Raw genomic sequence first — 20395 nt, 5'->3', positions numbered from 1 at the left:
GTTGGCAGAATTCCTTTCGGGGCACTACCCTTTGGGCGCAACAGAAACAACACATGATCAAGAGGCAATGGTGATGAAGGAGGAAATTCAAGCTGCTCTGAAAGAATTGGCAAAAATGAAGGCCCCAGGAATTGATGGAACCCCAATTGACATATTTCAGCAAACAGATGCTGCCCTGGATGCACTCACCAGGTTATTCCAAGCAATCTGGAAGACAGCTACCTGGCCAACTGACTGGAAAAGATCTTGTCTTGACTGGAAGAGATCCATTAAGAAGAATGAGATCTCAGAACACTTAATAATGCTCATATGAAATCTATACCTAAACCAACAATAGTTGTCCAAACTGAGGAAGAAAACACTGGTTTAAAATTAAGCAACAAAAAAAATGGTTTAAAATTAAGAGAGATGTGTGTTATTGTAATATCCTTTCTCCATATATATTGAACCTATATGCTGAGCAAATCATCTGAGAAGCTTAACTCTATGCATAAATGAGAATGTGGCATCAGGATTAGAGGAAGTGTTATACTGATGATACTTGCTTAAAGTGAGGAGGACTTGAAACATTGCAGAATGTTAAAGATTACAGCCTTCAATATGAATTACATCTCAACATAAAAAATCTTCACCACTGGACTTAAAGGCAACATCATGCAAGATGGTGAAAAGATTGAAATTGTCAACAATTTCATCTTATTTAGATAGCAAATTTACACTCTGGGTACCAGCAGTCAAGAGATGTATTGCATTGGGAAAGTCTGCAGTCAGAGATCTCTCTAAATTACGAAAAAGTAATCATGTCAATTTGAACATTTCATTGTGATTGATTTAGCTCATGGTGGTTTTTAATCACTTGTTTTCCATATAAGAACTGAACAATGAATAAGGATAATAGAAGAATTGATGGCTTTGAATTGTGGTATTGGAGAAACAGTACTGACTATCCTATGGATTGTCAAAAGAAAAAAAAATATATCTTAAAGAAAATATGACCAGACTGTTCTTTGGAGACAAAGATGAAGCTTCATTTCACATCCTTTGGACATGTTGTTAGGAGAGACAATTCCTTGCAAAGGGATATCAAGTTTGGAAAGGTCAGTGAAGGAGAGGAAGACCCTTAATGAAATGGATTGAGATAGTGACTGCAGCAATGAGCTCAAGGATGTCAGAAATTTTGAGGATGCCAAAAGATAGGAAAGCGTTCAGCTATTTTGTCCATAGGGTTGCTATGAGTAGTACTCGACTTGACAGCAGCTAACAACAGCAATTAACAAAAAGATGAAATATCAGGAGAGAAGCTTATTGGAGAGGAGAAGGATCTATGTTATAACTATCCAGGAGGCAGCCTTAAGTCAAAAGGCAGCTGGGAGAGGAAGCGCCCATGTTGTTCCTGGTTGGCCCCTCCCAGGGTCTTGAGAAGTTCTCCTTGCCAGAAGAAGCATGGTGGTGTGAGCGCAGGAATTGTGGCAAGCTTTTGGAGTCGACTGCTTTTCCGGGCATGTGTTTGTTAGGTGGAGGTTTGCTCTGCCCCCAGGAGCGAGGCTAGCCATCCTAGGCCTAGGGTTTGAACCAGGAGGCAGCATTAAGCCAAAAGGGCCCTCGGACCTGTGGCCCTCAGGCCAGGTTCAAATTGTTTTCCTGTCAAATGTTTTTCTAGGTGGTATAGCACTGGGCTGTGCATTGCTGTACAGAGGTAACTCATGTCGGCTGCGATGCTGAAGACTTTGATAGTGATGTGCCAATCGTGGTAACGGGAACCCATGGTGGACAGTGTTGGCGGTGGACAGTGTTGGCTGGAGCTTCCCGACTAAATCAAGCCTGGAAGCAGGAGTGGCATCCACTTCCGAAATGGCTTGCCTCCGGAAACTCTATGTTCGAGCAGTGCTCAGGCTGTTCGTTCATAGGGTCACTATGAGTCATCTACGACTCAACGGCACCAAACAACAACAACAGAGTAAATCTACAAAAGAGCAGAAGCTCCAGAGGCTATGGTGATATGGTACCAGAAGAAGTAGGAGAGTGAGCAGATCCAAGCAGTGGGAGCAAAATACAAAGACCACACTATGACTTAGTGGAAGACCCTGACTGGAGCCTTGAGAGTCTGTTCTCTATCTGCTCTTCCTAGTATTCTCATAGCCACAAACTACTTGTCATTGAACTACCTCTGACTCATAGTAATCCCATGAATGTCAGGATAGAGAACTGTGCTAGTAATATCTGAACTTGTTTGCCAGTATAAAGACCATATCACGGCTAAGTGGGGCACAGTCATTGAATCTGTTAACTGAAGGCACTTATTTCCTTTTTAAAACTTTTTTTTTTTCTTATTGGCTATGACTCAACCAGGAAGAATTGGCTCAAAGTCATGCTAGTTTTAGGCTACAGCCTAAAATGTTCTTGATGAGAGAGATTGAACATTGGTTATTAGGAAGAATAGATAGGTTTCCTTTGAGATAAAAGCCAAACTCCATTAGGCCCTGAGGCTTAGTGCTAGCCCAAACCATGTCCTGTGAATTTATTCATTTATGTGTATATTCTTCTCTGTTACTAAAGTTGTTCTTGCAATGACGTTGTTTTTATGGCTACTTTGAAAGTGTTCCACTTAATTATCAAACCCAGCACAGAAAGAATGCTTTCAGAGCAGTGTCTTGTGTCAGAGTTGTCCTTCTAGTTGGTGTCCAAGACAATTTTTTCCTGTTAGAGCTAGAGACCAGAATATCTGGGTAACACATGTAAGTGGTCTGACCACCAAAAGATTGAAGGTGTGAGCCAATCTAGAGAGGCCTATTGTCTTTTAAATTACTTCCTAAGCATCTGAAACTTTAACAATTAATAAGAATGATAGAAAAGAACTGATACTTTTAAATTGTGGTATTGGACTGCTGAATAAAAAGAAACAAATCTTGGATGAAGTGCAACCAGGTTGCTCCTTAGAAGTAAAAATGGTGAAACATTGTCTAACATACTTTGGGCATGTTGTCAGGAGGACATGGAAAAAACATCACTCTGCAAAAGGTCAGAGAAAGAGAGGAAGACATTCAACAAGATGGATTGACATGGTCACTGTAACATGGTCTCAAGCATGTCAGAGATAATGCAGGATAGGCAAGGTTTAGATCTGCTGTTGATAGGGTTATTATGAGTTATAATTGACTTGATAACACACATCAAAAACAGCAACAAGTATCTCAGGAGAAAAACTTGATGATCTACTGCCAAAAAAAACATTGGAACCTAATGGTGAACCTTCTGTTCTCACACATACACGGCATTACTATGAAGTATACAGCACATGGTATAATAGACCATACCTGGTCACTAAAAACAGGCCATGTTGTTGTTGTTTTTGTTATGTGCCATCAAGTAGCCTGTGATTCATATACAACAAGCCTAAACGCTGCTGCCTTATCCTGTACCAATCTCACTATCTCCAACACACCCACCCGCATTACCCCAGTCACTGAATCAATCCATCATTGAGGGTCTTTTTCTCCTGCACAGTCCTTCCACCCTCCCAAGCATGACGTCCCTCTCCAAGGAATGGTCCCTTCTTGCAACATGTCCAAATTATGTCAGACAAAACTTCAGAATCCTTGCCTCCAAGGAGCAACCCGACTTCACCCTCTCCAGGTTGAACCTGTTCATTTTCTTAGCAGCCCATGATATGTTCAATACTCTTCTCCAGTACCGCAGCTCAAAGGTATCAATTCTCCTTCTATCATCCTTAGTCATTGTCCAACTCTCTGATGCATAGCAAGTGATTGCAAAGATCATGGCATGTATCAGGAGCACCTTAGTCTACAGACTGACATCCTTGTACTTCAGCACTTTAGAGAGGTCTCTAACCAAAGACTTTCCCATTGCAATACGTCTATTAATTACCTGGTTGCTGGTGCCAAGAGTGTTGACTGTGGAGCCAAGCAAACCTAAACTGTGCAAAATCTCAATCTCTTCACCATCCGTTATTATGCTACCAGTTGGCCCAGTGGTGAGAATCTTTGTTTTCTTGATATGGAGTCTCAATCCATACTGAAGACTGCAGTCCCTGACCTTTCACAGCAAGTGTTTCAGGTCCTCCTCAGTTTCAGCAAGCAAGGTTGTGTCATCTGCATAACACAGATTGTTGATGAGTCTTCCTCCAATCCTGATGGCACATTTCTCCTCATAGAGCCCAGCCTCCCAGATAACCTGTTCTGCATAAAGATTAAAATGATATGGAGACAGGATACAGCCCTGGTGTATGCCCTTTCCAATTTTTAACCATGCAATATTTTCTTGCTCTGTTCTGACAACTGCCTCCTGAACCAAGTATAGGTTTCGCATTAACATGATGAAGTATTCTGGGATTCCTGTTTTTCTCAGAGTTAGCCATAGTTTGTTCTGATCCACACAGTCAAATACCTTTGCGTAATCAGTAAAGCAAAGACAGACATTCGTCTGGTATTCCTTGCTTTCAGCCAAGATCTATCTAACATTAGCTACAATATCCCTAGTACCACTGTCCCATTAAAACCCAACCTGTGCTTCTGGTAGTTCTCTGTTGATGTGCTGTTCCAGTTGTTTTTGGATAATCTTCAACAAAATCTTGCTTGCATGTGATATTAATGATATTGTTCGATAATTTCCACACTCTGTGGGATCACCTTTCTTTGGAATGGGAACAAATATAGATCTCTTCCAGGCAGTTGGCCAAGTGGTTGTTCTCCAGAATTCTTGGCACAACTCGGTGAGCACATCTAGGGCAGCATCTGTTAGTTGAAACATGTCAATTGGTATACCATCAATTCTAGGATCCTTGTACTTTTCTATATCATAGTTCTTTTTTCCACTGATTTGAATCTACCAACAGATCTACAGAAGAAAGATGGACAATTTCCTTCACTATAATTTATAGCTTCTGAAAACCCACTGGGAAGTCAGCTATGAATCTGTTCTGACTCAAGGGCAATGAGTGAGAGAATGACTCTAAGCTCAGAACAAAATTATTTTAGTAAACAGGCTTGTTGGGAAATTGTTTAAACTACTACTTTCTAGAAAGGAAAATCAAGAAGACTCAATCAACATTAAGTTTCCAATTCTCAGTATTTATTTATTCTAACATTCTGTTTTTGTGGTTGGTCCTTACTTACACATGAATAAAATCTCAGAATATCTGGTAAAGTTTTTATTTCCTACTTTCTTTGTTTCCCAAATGTGAAAAAAAGAAAATTCTCTTCAAGGAAACTTAGCCTTTTTAGTGAACAAGTATTATTGCTCTTTTGTCTAATATTTTTAGATCACCAGAGGGAAATAAAATACACACATAGATAATCACTTAGATATGTATAAGAGTCACTTGGATATATTGTTAAAATGTAGATTCAGATTCAGTATATATGAGTGAAAATGCAAATTCTTACCAGGGATTCAAAACAAGAACAAGCTGGTATGAAACCTTGTAGTATACATCTATATTCTATTGCCCCTTAGATATACATCTATTTTTAAGCCTTTGAGTTGTGGTGCTGGAGAAGAGAGTTGAACATACCATGGATTGCCAAGAGAAAAAATAGGTCTGTCCTGGAGAGCATGAAACCAGCTTTCTCTCTAGAGGCAAGGATTTTGAAGCTCTTTTTCACATAGTTTGGGAATATTGCCAGGAGGGACCAGTCCTTGGAGAAGGACTTCATGTTTGGAAAGTTGGAGGGATCCTCAGTAGAGGAAGACCCTGAATGAGATGGATTGACACAGTGACTGGGGTAATAGGGCAGATGTATCTGAGATTGGCTCAGAATAGGACAGTGTTTAGAGCTATTATACGTAGGGTTACTATGAGTTGCAGATGACTTGATGGCGCATAACAACAAGCAAATTCATCACACCTAAAATGTTCTTGGGTCTCAGCCTTTATCAGAAATAAGAAAACTAGAATACATCTCGGTAGAAATATGCTTCCCTCTCCCTCTCTAACTCTTCTAGCTGTCCTCAGTATGTTCTGAAAAGGGCACTATGTATCATAAATTCATAAACTCATCTACAGGGGCAGAGTTGAGCAGGAGAGCTGCCATCCAATTGATATAATAAACCTCTACGAACAAGCTTGAGTGCTCGCCTGTTACAGTCGTCAGCAAAATTCCAGATTTAATTATACCCAAGTAATTGCAGAAAAGATCATCCATTATTCTAACTACTCTGAAAGAGAAGAGTCCAATACCCTGAAACTACTTTGTAGTAGCATAAATGGAGATCTATTCATTAGGACCATGAAATAAAATGGAAATCTGTTTTCTTTGCAAAGCAATGTGATTACCATCACCAGTAATGATATTATGGGGGGGAAAGCACATTGTCGGTTAAGACTCACTCATTTTCCCTTTTTACCTTTGCCTTCTTTTCTCCCTTTGAAATGATCAGAGAAAGTTAAACCTGGATAACTTGGGCTCATCCCAAGCCTTCGACCTGGGTCTCTGGATTTGATATTTAAACAAAAAAAGATTCAGAATCCCTAATGTATAGTTACTCTTCTCCTTCACCTATTCTAAAACCTTTCTGGTTTTTATTTTTTAAAATCCTTTTGCTATATTCACAGTTTGCAGATTAAATGACTATCACAGTATTATTCTTATAGGGAGACTGATTTAAATTGGAAATGGAACTAGGTATTGAGCAATTGAAGAAGCTAAAAATCAGAAATAAGGTCTTGGCAGGAGAAGGTCTAGGTATTTGATTTTTTTTTTCTAATATAAAAAGAGGATTTGGAGCAGGGATTATAAAGCAAGAGTAAGCAGTTTGAGAGAAGAAAGAATAAGGTGATACATGGCAAACTCAAAAGGCGCTTGAATTTTACTCCATTTTAATTGTGGATTTAATATATTTGTGAACATTGAAATTATAATGAAGGAGGACAGGCTTGAATAGAATAGTAGCTATGATTTGAAATTTAACATTTCTCCCCTAATAGAAATATGACAGCTCATAGGAATGAAGGGGAGAAGGAGCTGAGCAATTAAAAGAAGAGCTTTAGATCTCTTGGCTGAGACTGAAAGAAAAAAATCTAGGAAAGGAGGTTTGGAGAGGAAAAAGATGAGAGACAAGAAGGAATTAAGACAAGGTCAGAGGGAACAATCCAGTAGTATTGGGCACTGGAGATGCAGAAGGGGATAGGCACACATCACTGGCCAAAGTGCACACAAGCTGCTGCTTTTATTTTTATTTGAAGCCTTAATCTTTATCTGCGCATATTTACAAATGTTTAATAATTTTACAGATCCTCACTAGTTTTTTTAATCTATCGTTTCCACGAAGACCCTAAAGCAATTAGAAAACCGCACAAACCTGTTGCCATGCAATTGATTCGGACTCTGAACACTTAGCCTTGTATACCAATCTACAAATGGTAAGAGTACAGAAGCAGATTATCCAGTAAGTAAGGCAAGCATGAACTTACTTGGGCTTACTTTTTAACCTGTGTGAGTGAATAGTTTCACATATTACTCATCATACAGACAGATGAGAGGGACCAAGTCATATTTAAAGGAAGATCTAGGAATAGATTGCAAGCTACTTGCTTTCTAATCCATATCTCTTATCAATGTGTTGAGTTTTCTCCTAAAAGATATGGATTCTCCTAAGAGACATGGATTAGAAAGCAAGTAGCTTGCAATCTATTCTTAGATCCTCCATTAAATATGATTTGGTTAAGAAAGGAAATAGTCAGTGGTCAATATCAAGACCTAAGTTTTAAAGTTTGTTTTTTTAAAAAGAAATAGTTGTCAACTTTATAATTTGAACAAATCCATTGAATTTCCACTGAAAGTTAGAAAGGACTAACCTTTATTTTCATGCCAAAAAACCAACCAAAACCAATAGGACAAAGAGTGGAGGGGGATCAATTGCAATTAATTATAAAAAAGAACTTCTTAATAATTAGAAGTTTCTGAAGTTTAGTGCTCTGACTCTTGTTACATGGGATATTCAAGGAAAGAACATCAGACTATCAGTCGGGTATATCAGACAGTTTTGACATTGTTTACAAGTTGAACCTTATGATATCTAAGATTCCAAAGCTCATATAACTTTTTTTTTCATCTTCCATAGTCTAAACTTACTCTATCTTCCATATATCACATCTTTGATAGACGAGAACAATAATTCAGAACAGAGTAAGGGAAAATAGTCAGGGGGCAAATACTTACCATGTTCTTGTGATGCTGAATAACACTGCTATGAATATTGATGGGTAAATCTCCATGTGTGCCTCAGTTCTGATTTTCTTGGGGTATATTCCAAGCAGTGGAATAGATGGGTCATACGGAATTTCTATGTTCAGCTTTTTGAGGAAACCACAAACTGCCTTCCAGAGTGTTTGTACTATCTTACACTCATTTTATAATCTTATAAATGTGTAAGAGTTTCTATCTCTCCGTATCCTCTCCAACATTTATTACACACTGTTAAATTTTGTCACTGCCACTGGGGTAAGACGGTATTTCATTGTGGTTTTGATTTGCATCTCTCTTACTGCCAAGGATTTTGAGGATTTCTTCATGTGGCTGATAGCCATCCAAATATCTTTCTTTGTGAAAAGTCTAAATGTCCAACCATAGTCGAATGGATTGAAAAATTATGGTACATCAAGGGATGGAATACTACATAGCATGCAGGAACAATGATTTTGGAAATCACTACTTAACTTGTGCAGGAACATAGAGCATTATACTAAGTGAATTAACTCAATTCCATCAGGACTGCATAAGGACTGTATAAGACCATTATTGTAGAAATAGAAAGAAAACTAGTAAAATGTATATGAGGATTCAAGAGAGGGAGGATAGGAGCAGAGGGATGAGGATTCCCAGGGGGTTAATCATAGGGTTGCAAAATTTCATGGGTAGAGGAAGGGGTGGGTAAAGGAAATGGAAAAGATCCAGTGTGAAAAGCAATAAAAAAACCCTTTGTAAGCAAACCAATATAAAACAAAAATTTTATTTAGAAAAACAAGTGAACTGGGACAAAAGAAAAATGTGCAAAAATAAATGAGTGAAAATACAACTTTTCTGTGTCGTTGTTATGTGCCTTCGAGTCGCTTGCGACTCATTGCGACCCTATGTACAACTCTTTCCCTGCTCTATCCTGTGCCAATTGCACTGTCTCCATCACACCCATCCCGATTACCCCAGTCACTGACTCAGTCCACCTCATAGAGGGTCTTTCCCTCCTGCACAGTCCCTCCACCATCCCAAGCATGATGTCCCTCTTCAAGGACAGGTCCCTCCTTACAACATGTCCAAAGTATATTAGACGAAGCCTCAGAATACTTGCCTCCAAGGAGCAGCCTGGTTTAACCCTCTCCAAGAAGAATCTGTTTGTTTTCTTAGCTGTCCATGGTACATTCAATACTCTTCTCCAACACCACAGCTCAAAGGCATCAATTCTCCTCTATCCTCCCTAGTCATTGTCAACTCTCTGATGCTTAACAAGTGATTGCAATGACCATGACCTGTATCAGACACACCTTAGTCTCCAGAGTGACACCACTGCTTTTCAATACTTTGGAGAGGTCCCTAACAGCAGACTTTCCCATTACAGTAAGTCTTTTAATTTCCTGGCTGCTAGTGCCAAGAGTGTTGACTATGGAACCAAGCAAACTAAAGTTGTTAACAATCTCAATCTCTTCACCCTCCATCCTGATGCTGCCAATTGGCCCAGTGGTGAGAATCTTTGTCTTTTTTACATTGAGCCTCAATCCATATTGAAGGCTGCAGTCCTTGACCCTCTCTCTGCAGCAACCACTTCAGGTACTCCTCAGTTTCAGCACACAGGGTTGTGTCATCTGCATAACGCAGATTGTTGATAAATCTTCCACCAATCCTGATGCCTCACTTCTCCTCATAGAGTCCAGCCTCCGGGATAATCTGCTCTGTTTACAGGTTGAAAAGGTATGGAAGTAGGACACACCGTTGGCGTGCACCCTTCCTAATTTTGAACCAAGCAGTGTTTCCTTGCTCTGTTTTGATGAATGCCTCTTGGTCCAAGCATAGGTTTCGTATTAGCATGATTAAGTGTTGTGGGATTCCCATTCTTCTCAGAGTCAGCCACAGTCTGTTGTAATACACACAAACACTTTTGCATAATCAATGAAATGCAGATAAACATTCTTCTGGTATTCTCTGCTGTCAGCTAAAATCCATCTAATATTAGCTAAATATTCCTAGTACCACGACCTCTTCTAAACGCAGCCTGGACTTCCGGCAGTTCTCTGCTGATGTGCTGTTCCTATCATTTTTGGATAATCTTCAGTAGAATCTTGCTTGCTTGTGAAATCAATGATAATTGTTCTACAGTTTCCACACTCTGTTGGGTCCCCTTCTTTGGAATGGAAATAAATGTAGATCTCTTCCAGTCAGTTGGCCAAGTGGTGTTCCCCAGATTTCTTGGCACAACTTGGTGAGTACATCCAGGGCAGCATCTGTTAGCTGAACTTTCATTAAAATCACAATTAAAGCAAAAAGTTTTTTAAAAAAATATAATTAAAGCAGTAAGTCTTTCCTGCTTGGTTACTCTAGAAATATGAATTCTGATAAAACATATTTTTGTTTAGGTGGTTGAAAATATTTTCTTTTATTCTTTTCTAGATTTTTGTTTTGTTTTTTAACAAATTTCTTGAAGGTCAAAAAGAGCACGTAAGAAAAAAGCACCTATGTGTCCACTCTTTTTTTTTTCTCTCTTTGTATACCATAAAATGAGGATTGTGTACCATAAAATTGAGATTGCACCTCCTTTTCCAGCAGAGCATCTAGTGTATTTAAACCATGTGCCTTCAGAATTGCAGCACAGCTTCTTGACAATTGGCCACCAGAGTTCCCTTACTTGTCCACTCCTAATGGAGGTGACTCCACAAAATATAAAGTTATTATCTAGATGTTTGCATATCTGTCTCTTTGTTATATTATGCTGCATTATGTGCTGTAGAGCTGAATATAATTCCTCACAACACAATGAATAGCCCTTACAACCTTGGCCTATTATGAGTCATACACTTTTTAATATCAGAACATTGTTGAAATCCACATTGTTCAACAGTAATTTAAAAGTAGTTGCAATATGTTTTCTATGTGTTTAATTGTCTCCTGAAATGAAACACATAAAGTAGAAAATTCTGGTGGTTGTTGTTTTTGTTGCTATAATTTGCCCTAGAGTCACCTGTGACTCTTAAGAACCTTATAACAGCTTTGAAGTCTGTCCTATCCTAAGCCAGTCTCACTGACTCGGATACACCTACCCCTACTACCCTAGTTACTGTGTTAATCAATCTCATCTGGGGGTCTTCTTCTCCTGTGCTATCCCTCCACGCTCCCAAGCATGATGTCCTTCTCCAAGGACTTCCTGGCCACATGCCCAAAGTATGTGAGAGAGAGCTTCAAAATTCTAGCCTCCAAGGAAAAACTTGGTTTCACCCTGAGGCAGACTTGCTTTCTCTTGGTGATCCATACTCTTCTCAATACTCTTCTCCAGCACCACCACTCAAAGGAATAAATTTTTCTTCTATCATCTTTAGTTATTGTCCAGCTCTCTGATGCATAGCAAGTGATTGTAAAGACCATGGCTTGGATCAGGTGAACTAGACTGACATTGTTGCTTCTCAGTACTCGGACAGGTCAATAACAGTAGATTTCCCTAGTTCAATTTCTCTTTTGATTTCTTGACTGCTGGTGCTAAAAGTGTTGATTGTGGAGCAGAACAAGCTGAAAGTGTTTATAACCTCAACCACTTCTCCATCTATCACGGTGCAGCCAATTGGCCCAGAGGTGAGAATCTTTGTCTTTTTGATGGTGAGCTTCCATCTTTATTGAAAATGACATTCTTTGACTTTCTGCAGCAAATACCTCAGGTCCTCCTCAGTTTCAACAAGCAAGGGTATGTTATCTGCATATTGCAGGTTATTTATGAGTCTTCCTCCAATCCTGATGCCACATTTCTCCTCATAAATTCCAGCCTCCTGAATGATCTGTTCCACATATAGATTGAAAAGTTATGAAAAAAGGAGGCATCTCTGACACAATCCTTTCCTGATTTTGAACCATGCAGTGTTTCCTTGCTCTGTTCTGAGGACTATTTCCTGGTCTGAATATAGATTTCACATGAGCACAATCAAGTGTTCTGGAATTCCCCTTGTCCTCAAGATTAGCTACAATTTGTTGTGATCCACAGAGTCAAATGCCTTCACGCAGTCAATGAAACACAGATACACATTCTTCTGGTACTCTTTGTGTTTAGCCTAGATCCATCTGACATTGGCAATAATGTTTCTTGTGCCACAATCTCTTCTACACCCAGCTTGTATTTCTGGTGTTCTCTGTTGATGTGCTATTCCAGTCATTTTTGGATAATCTGCAGCAGGAATTTGCTTGTTTGTGGTATTAGTGATATTATTTGATGATTTCCACACTCTGCCATGTCACCTTTTTTGTTTGTTTGTTTAAATGGGAATAAATATGGATCTCATCAAGTCAGCTAATCTTTACAAACCAAAAACTTCAGGTATCTGTGAAAAAAATCAATAAATTTCTCTGCATGCCCATTGTAAGTCACTCTTCTCAAAGTTTCTCTAGGGTTTCAGCTACTTGAAATGATTTTGGTTCATTATGAACAAGCCATGACTAAGGAATAGAATTTATTTCCTCAAAGAAATTATTAGATTAGATACCGAATATAGGAAGCATAGCAAAGACAAATATAGTACTCTTGGACTGCAGCAAGGAATTTAAAGTGCTCAGTCACAAAGGTCTTCCACAAAGCTTGAGCAGGAATCAAGGCCAGGTTATATAAAAAATTTTTAATTTTTAAAAACAAAGTTCAATTATTACTATCAATGATTTAGATCAGTAAGGAAATCTTCTAGTTCAGGCCCATCCATATTGCTTTCAAAATATTTTCTATCAAGAACACAACGTATAAAATGTATAATAAAGACATTAGTCATTACACTCAAACTACACAATAATTTAGACTTTTAAAAATTTCATTTAACAATATGATACTCAATGGAGATAAATGTACATGCACTTTAAGTTAGAAAAGTAGTCAGATCTGAAAGAAATAATAGTATGATTCAGCAGTACCACATAGACCTTAAAGATAAGTGAAAATCTGAGTATAAATTGTTGTTAAGAACAGTCGAGTTGACTAGAACATAAAGTGACTTTAAGAAGAACAGATCGGAACCTGACCATATCCAAGCCCATCCTCCCTATCTCCAACATGTTCAGACCCATCGCTGCAGTCACTTTGTCATTCCATTTGATTAAGAATCTTCCTTTCTTTCAGTGACCCTTCCAGCATGACTTTTATCCATAAGGATTTTCCCCTGCTCCCAACATACTCAAAGTATGTTAGACCTACCTTCATCATCCTTGTATCTATGGAGCACCTGGTTGCACTTCCCCCAAGACAGATTTGTTTGTTCTTTTGACAGTCCATAAGATATTCAGTACTCTTTTCCAACACTGCAGTTTAAAAGCATTGGTTTTTCTTTAGTAATTTTTATACATTGTCTTACTTTCAGGTACATAGGAAGCAATTGAAAATATGGTGGCTTGGATCAGTCACCGGCCTTGACATTAGATTTTGCGAGATGAAAAGTCAGTGAAGGAAATGAAGACCTTCGATGTGATGGATTGATGATGACTGCAGCCATGGACTTAAGTGTGTTGAGAATGATAAGGATGGCACAGGTTGAAAAGAATTCAGAGTTTATAGGGTTACTTCGAGTAGTACTTGAGTATATGACACCTGAGTAGTACTTGAGTATATGACACCTAACAACAACCATAACAGTAATAGCTCAAGGAAGTAGAATTACCAGAACTATTGTGTAAAAGATAAAAGAAATTTTAGTTATGCTAAAGGAGAATTTTCTAAATGTTAAAAACATAACACAAATTAAATGAGTTGCCCCATTGCAGGTTTTCAACCATCAACTTAATTCCCAAAAAGAGAATGTTGTAAAGTCCACTCTGTAAATGTATTTGGATTGTGTGGACAAGCAAGCAAACAGACAACGAAATGAAACCTTCCAACATTGAAAGTTTACTGTTCTTGTGGCAATAAATGAATGCCAGGAGACTAAAGCTCAGTTTCCTCTCTTTCCAATTTGCTCAAATCATTTATTCTGTTTCTACTTCTATTTTCTTGCCTGCGAAATGAAGGTAATTCTATTTGCCATCTCAGGCCAGATGGGAAAGTCTGTAATGAGTTTGGAGCCTAGAGTATTCTTCGCTATAAATTCACCATGTATTTCTTTTGCTGTTTTTCAGAAGGAAATTCAAAGTTTTCTGCTTGACTAAGAACTGAGCTCAAAGTTTTGGACAGTACTCTCAAGTCATTTCTTTGTCTTCTTTCAAAATAAAAATAGAATGTGATTTGGACCAATCAGTCTCCTTGATGGGGCAAATAACAGTACAACTGCTGGATGTTCCCAAGGCTTAGCATGAATTGTGTTCTGCTAGCCCAGGAAGTCCCAGGTTTTACTTAAACATATTGGCCTAGTACCAGCTCATCCATCATGCCAGCTTCTAAACACACAAAGGCCAACCTGCAGAGGCAGAGCAGAACAGGAAGCAACAACTGGGGGATTGAGACCAGTTCCAAACCGTACTTTTAATACATTTCAAATATTAACTCAGTTTTTAATAATATTTTTTCTTGGCTCTAATATTTGGATGAGATAATTTCTTAGACCCATTTGCCCAGAAAAAGAAAAACTATGTTATTTGAAAAAAGGTGGTGGTGGTGGCAGCGAATCTTTCGTAGACAAAAATACAAGCAGAGATAAAACAATAGAAAAAGCGCAATGCAAGTATGAACTCCACAGATGCTGAGATTTTCCATCTCAAAATACCTTACTTGTAATTTAAACACACTTCAATGTTTCTATAATGCTTATGAATGTCAGAAAGCCTTTATTTTTGACACTCAAGTTACATCTTTATTTTCTGACAGGGTAGGAATGTGAATTTTTTTCCCATTTTATATTTCTTTAAATAAAAAGAAAAAAACTCCAAATAATCCAAAAATAAACCCCATTCAATCCTGTCAAGATATAAAAAAAATATACGTCAAAAGAATATAAGATCGTGTGTTTGGTTAGGGCTGCTGATTGAAAATGTTCAATTTTTAGAAAATAGTGATGGAGATAAACTGCATTAATTTTGTAAAGTGTGATAAGAGCTTTGAACGGGAGAATAATCATAATTCATACTCATATGAGTAGGCTGTCAGAATACAATGAAAATAAATACTACACTTTCTCAAAGATATACAAATTATGCATCTGAGTGAAAGTTCTTAAATAGCTCTATAAAGCTTCTGCCAAGGGAGATAACACACAGCAAGCATTTGTTGTGTGACTGTGGATTTATAATTTTAATTGAATGATATCATTGATGGGACTATAAGTACCAGCTATTTCCCCAGCATTAGATGTCTTGATTGTTCAAACTATATTCTTTTCACTTAATTTGGCTAAAAGGCACAACTAATGTAGTCAATGTCTGATTTCTAATTAAACAAAGAAAAGGAATTCCTAGTTTTGTGGGCGTAGCTATGGCACAGTAGAGACATTTAATGTTAAAAATACTTTAACCTCCCTAGAAGCGCTTGCTGCAGAAGGTCAAGGACTATCGCCTTCAATATGGATTGAGGCTGAAATCAAGAAGACAAAGATTCTCACCACTGGGCCAACTGGTAGAATCAGGATAGATAGTGAAGAGATTGAGATTGTTCACAGCTTTAGTTTGCTTGGCTCCACAGTCAACACTCTTGGTACCAGCAGACAGAAAATTAAGACATATTGTGATGGGAAAGTCTGCTGTTATACTCCAGAATACTGAAGAGTGACAGTGTCATTCTGTAGACTAAGGTGTGCCTGACACAGGCCATGGTCTTTGAAATCACTTGCTATGCATCAGAGAGCTGGACAATGACTAGGGAGGACAGAAGGATAATTGATGCCTTTGAGCTGTGGTGCTGGAGAAGAGTATTGAATATACCATGGGCTGCTAAGAAAATGAACAGATTCATCCTGGATAGGGTTAAACCAGGCTGCTTCTCGGAGGCAAGGATTCTGAAGTTTCATCTGACATACTTTGGACATGTTGGAGAAGGATGTCATGCTTGGGAGGGTGGAGGAACAGCGCAGGAGAGGAAGACCCTTTATGAGGTGGATTGATTCAGTGACTGGAGAAATGAGGGTAGGTGTTGGAGACACCTTACTGTCGAAGACAGTAAGACAGGCACAGGACAGAACAGGGCTTAGGGCTATTGTACATAGGGTCATTATGAGTTGCAGTGACTGGATGGCACATAACAACAGTGGCAAGAAGCTGTACTTCAATCCCAGAGGTATGCAGCTCAAATCCACCAGATGCTCTGCTGGAGAAGCAGGAACAATCTCCTGTACCTGTCAGATCCCATTTAACGGTACACACACCAAAAAAAGAATACATTTTTTAAAAAAAAAATACTTTAACCTTAATGAAAATCAAGAATGTAAATGAGTGGCTATTATGAATAAGAGGAAAGATAAGAAGTCCTTTAAATTCACTTTTAAAGATAGATGACATTATCCTTTTAGTAATAAGGAACAAATTTTACAAAAGGAAAAACTAAGCGATCTTTCCAGTCATTTTCCAATATCCAGATAAAGATCAAAGGTATAATAGTTAAAAATGTCGAGATATTCAATTTGATATAGATAATACCTTTGGATTTTGGGACTTAATTTTATTTTGCTTTATTATGGTTTGTTTGAGGTGTGAATCAAAGAAAATCAAACACCAAGGAGCTATTGACTACAATTATTTATCACTGTAGATCAGGGTTGCAAAATGTTTTCTGTAATGTCAGAGAGCAAAGATTTTAGGCTTTGTACACTATAGGGTCTCTAGATCTCTGTTGCAATTGCTCAATACTGTCATAGTAAACAGTCATATACAGGTGAGTTTTTCCTGTGGGCTTGGTTCTTTGTTTGGGGTTTTTTCAAATTTGTTTGTTTACAAAGTCCATATACATTGTGTTTCCCAGTATTTTCATTCACATTGTTTTTCATCCAATCTTTTCCATGTATTTTTTATAAAATTAATCACCATTAGACTATGTCCATCATTATATACAGTTTTTAAAGAGAATGAAGGTAATTATGATCTAATAAAGTTTTATTTTTAAAATAATTTTGAAAAGAGGTGATCCAAATTTACTCCATTGGTAGTTTACAGACTCCTAATATAGATAATCAAGGAGGCTTATCAAATACTTAGAACCAAATGGAATCTAAAAAAGTAATATTATTCAGGTGGCTAGAGAGACATGATCTTGAGCTTTTTAAAGTGGAATTTCTTATAGCTATATACAATGACACACTCTTCTAATTATACCAAATAGAAGTCCTGCTCACTGTCAAATATTTTCACAATCGAAAAATAGTGCAACACAAAGAATATTTAGTTTTAACTTGGTGTAAAAATGAGGAAATGAAAAGACCATCATTAACATGATACAAATTTTGAATTGACTTATCACAATTCAATTATTAGTGAACATAATAAATAAATTTTACATTATGGAAATATTTATCTTTTAAAATTTATCTATACTCATGATTTATCATTTTTGTAAAGAAAAAAAGGAAGTTAACCTATAAAATCAATCAGAAAATATCTTTTGAGAAAAATAACAATCTCTGTCAAGGTACTCAGTCAATCAATGTATTTAAACAACATGTAAGGACACTGACAGAAAACTGTCAGAAGTTCAAGCTGGGTTTAGAAGAGGCAGTGGAACCAGCAATAATATTGCAGATGTCAGATGGATCTTAAATGAAAGCAGAGATTTTAGAAGAATGTCTATTTGTATTTTATTGACTATGCAAAAGGAATTGACTGTGTGGATTGTAATAAACTATGGCTAATATTGAGGAGAATGGGAATTCCAGAATACACCATGTGAAACCTAGACCTAGAACAAGAAGCTGGTATTTGAACAGAACAAGGAGCACGGAATAGTTTTACCATGATGGAAGACATACATCAGGACTATATCCTCTCTCCATATTCTGTACATTGAACAAATATCTATATCCATCTGTATGTTTAACAAATTATTCAAGAAGTTGGATTTTATAAAGAATAATGCGTATCAGGATTGGAGGGAGATTCATCACAGCCTTTATTATGTAGTAGATGACACAACTTTGCTTGTTGGAAAGAGGACTTGAAGCACTTGCTGCAGAAGATCAAACACTACAGCCTTTGATATGGAGTGTCTCAATGTCAAGATAACAAAAATTCTCACCATAGTACCAATAGGTAACATTATGATAGATGGAGAAGATTGATAGTGTCAGTGACTTCATCTTACTTAGAGCCACAATTAATACACTTGGTACCAGCAGTCCAGAGATCAAGAAACTTATTGTACTGGGAAAGTCCGTAGTCAGGGACCTCACCAAAGTATTGAAGAGCAATGATTTCAGCTTAAAGACTTAGGTGTGCCTGATTAAAGCCATGTTCTTTTCATTCACCTCTTGTGCATATAAGAGCTGGACAGTGAATAAAGATGACAGAAGAAAGATTTCAAGGCCTTGAGTTTTGAGGTTGGAGAAAAGTATTGAGTATCCCATGGACTGTCTAAAGAACAAGCACATGTGTCTTGGAGAAAGTGTAGCCAAAGTGCTCCCCAGAAGCAAAGTATGTATCACATACTTTTAGAGCATATTTTTAGAAGAGTCTATTCCTTGAAAAAGGATATCATGCTTAGAAAGATGGAGTGTCTGTGAAAGAGAGGAAGGACTGACACAGTGGCTACTGCAATAAGATCAATGAAATGGACGAACTGCAGATGGAATCAAGCATATAAGGATAGCAAAGATACAACAAGGTTTAAATCTCTTGTTCATAGGGTCACTATGAGTCATATTCAGCTAGAAGGCACTTAAAAACTGAAGCAATGATAATAGCCAGTGCAGCACGTTATGAGTAAAATGAATGCTGTGATTTCTGTTAAAGCTAACATTGTACTTAATGTGAATATAGTTGAACACACATTTATTGAACTATTATTACATTTCAGACAAAAATGGATAAAATATTGTCCACTTTTGCAGGAAAGGCAGATATACAAGCATGCCAATAGTATGTCAATAATTACACCTTCTTTGCCCACATGTTTCCATTTCTGTCATGCAATATACTTTTGTTATACTGTTTTATTATTCAAACTTATTTTTCTTTCTCTAGATCAGTTTCTTCCAATTCTCCATTATATGAGGTGCATCAATTAGGAGCGCTTGCAATTTTCAGACAAGGATTCTGGAGAATTTAAAGGCTGATTTGATTGCCCAGGCAAAGTTAATCTCCTTTCAACCACATTCTTTCTGAAAGTAAAATGTCTCCTCCCTGTTTTCTATCACATCAACAATCGTGGGTCACCCTCTCAGAAACAGAAGCAGAACAGAAATGGAATTTGAGTTAGACCTTGTGTAAGACATTTGAGTGTGGCAAACTTCTCAAACGTTAGAGTACTCTTATACATTCCATTCAAGTGCCTTACCTGATGTATTCAGGTCATAATCTACATTAAAAACATATTAATAGAATGTACTGGACCCTTCAGTCCTGACTAATCACTGGACGTTCCTTAGTTACAGACTTGAATCTGTACGTGTTTGTAGCTGGCTAGCAAGGAACAGAAATTATTAAGATTAATAATCTCAGTATGTCGTTGCTTCTGCAGAAATTCCTGTGATCTTCAAGGATACACACTGCATCTCTGCTTCTTCTTTCTACCACTATAACCTTTAAAACAGGGCAACACATTCATATGCACAGGCATATATATTTACATACACCAGCAAAGAAGCAGTTCCAACTATTCCTGTCAGATTGCCTGACTTAAAATTACTGAGATTATTTTTAGATCCAGTTCTAGCATTCTTGCTACAAACCTGAACAAATAACAATTGTTCCATACCTGGATAAGTAACCTTCACATTAAAATGTTTTTGTTGTTCTTGTTAAGTGCCATCAAGTCTTAGGCAACTCATAGCAACACCATGAATTAAAAACCTGAACACTTGTATAACTTTCATCATTTCTCCAAGTTCATAGGGTTTCAGGAGGCAAGCTATTTTGGAAGTGGATGCCACTCCTGCTTCTAAGCTTGTTTTAATCTGGGAGCTCCATCAAACAACACTGTCCACCATGGGTAACCATTATTGCATTTAACACATCAGTGTCACAGCAACCACGAGTTACCTCTGTACAGCAAGGGGACAGACCAGTGTTATCCTACTTAGAAGAATGTTTGACCAAAACCAGTTAGAACTGCAGGTCTTTGGGCCCAATCGAATTTAAGAACC

This window comes from Elephantulus edwardii, unplaced genomic scaffold (genome assembly GCF_000299155.1).
Source record: "Elephantulus edwardii isolate Elephantulus edwardi_28Jun2011 unplaced genomic scaffold, EleEdw1.0 scaffold00084, whole genome shotgun sequence".
Lineage (NCBI taxonomy): Eukaryota > Metazoa > Chordata > Mammalia > Macroscelidea > Macroscelididae > Elephantulus > Elephantulus edwardii.
The sequence above is the reverse complement of the archived record's forward strand: the minus strand, read 5'-3'. Positions refer to the sequence as shown.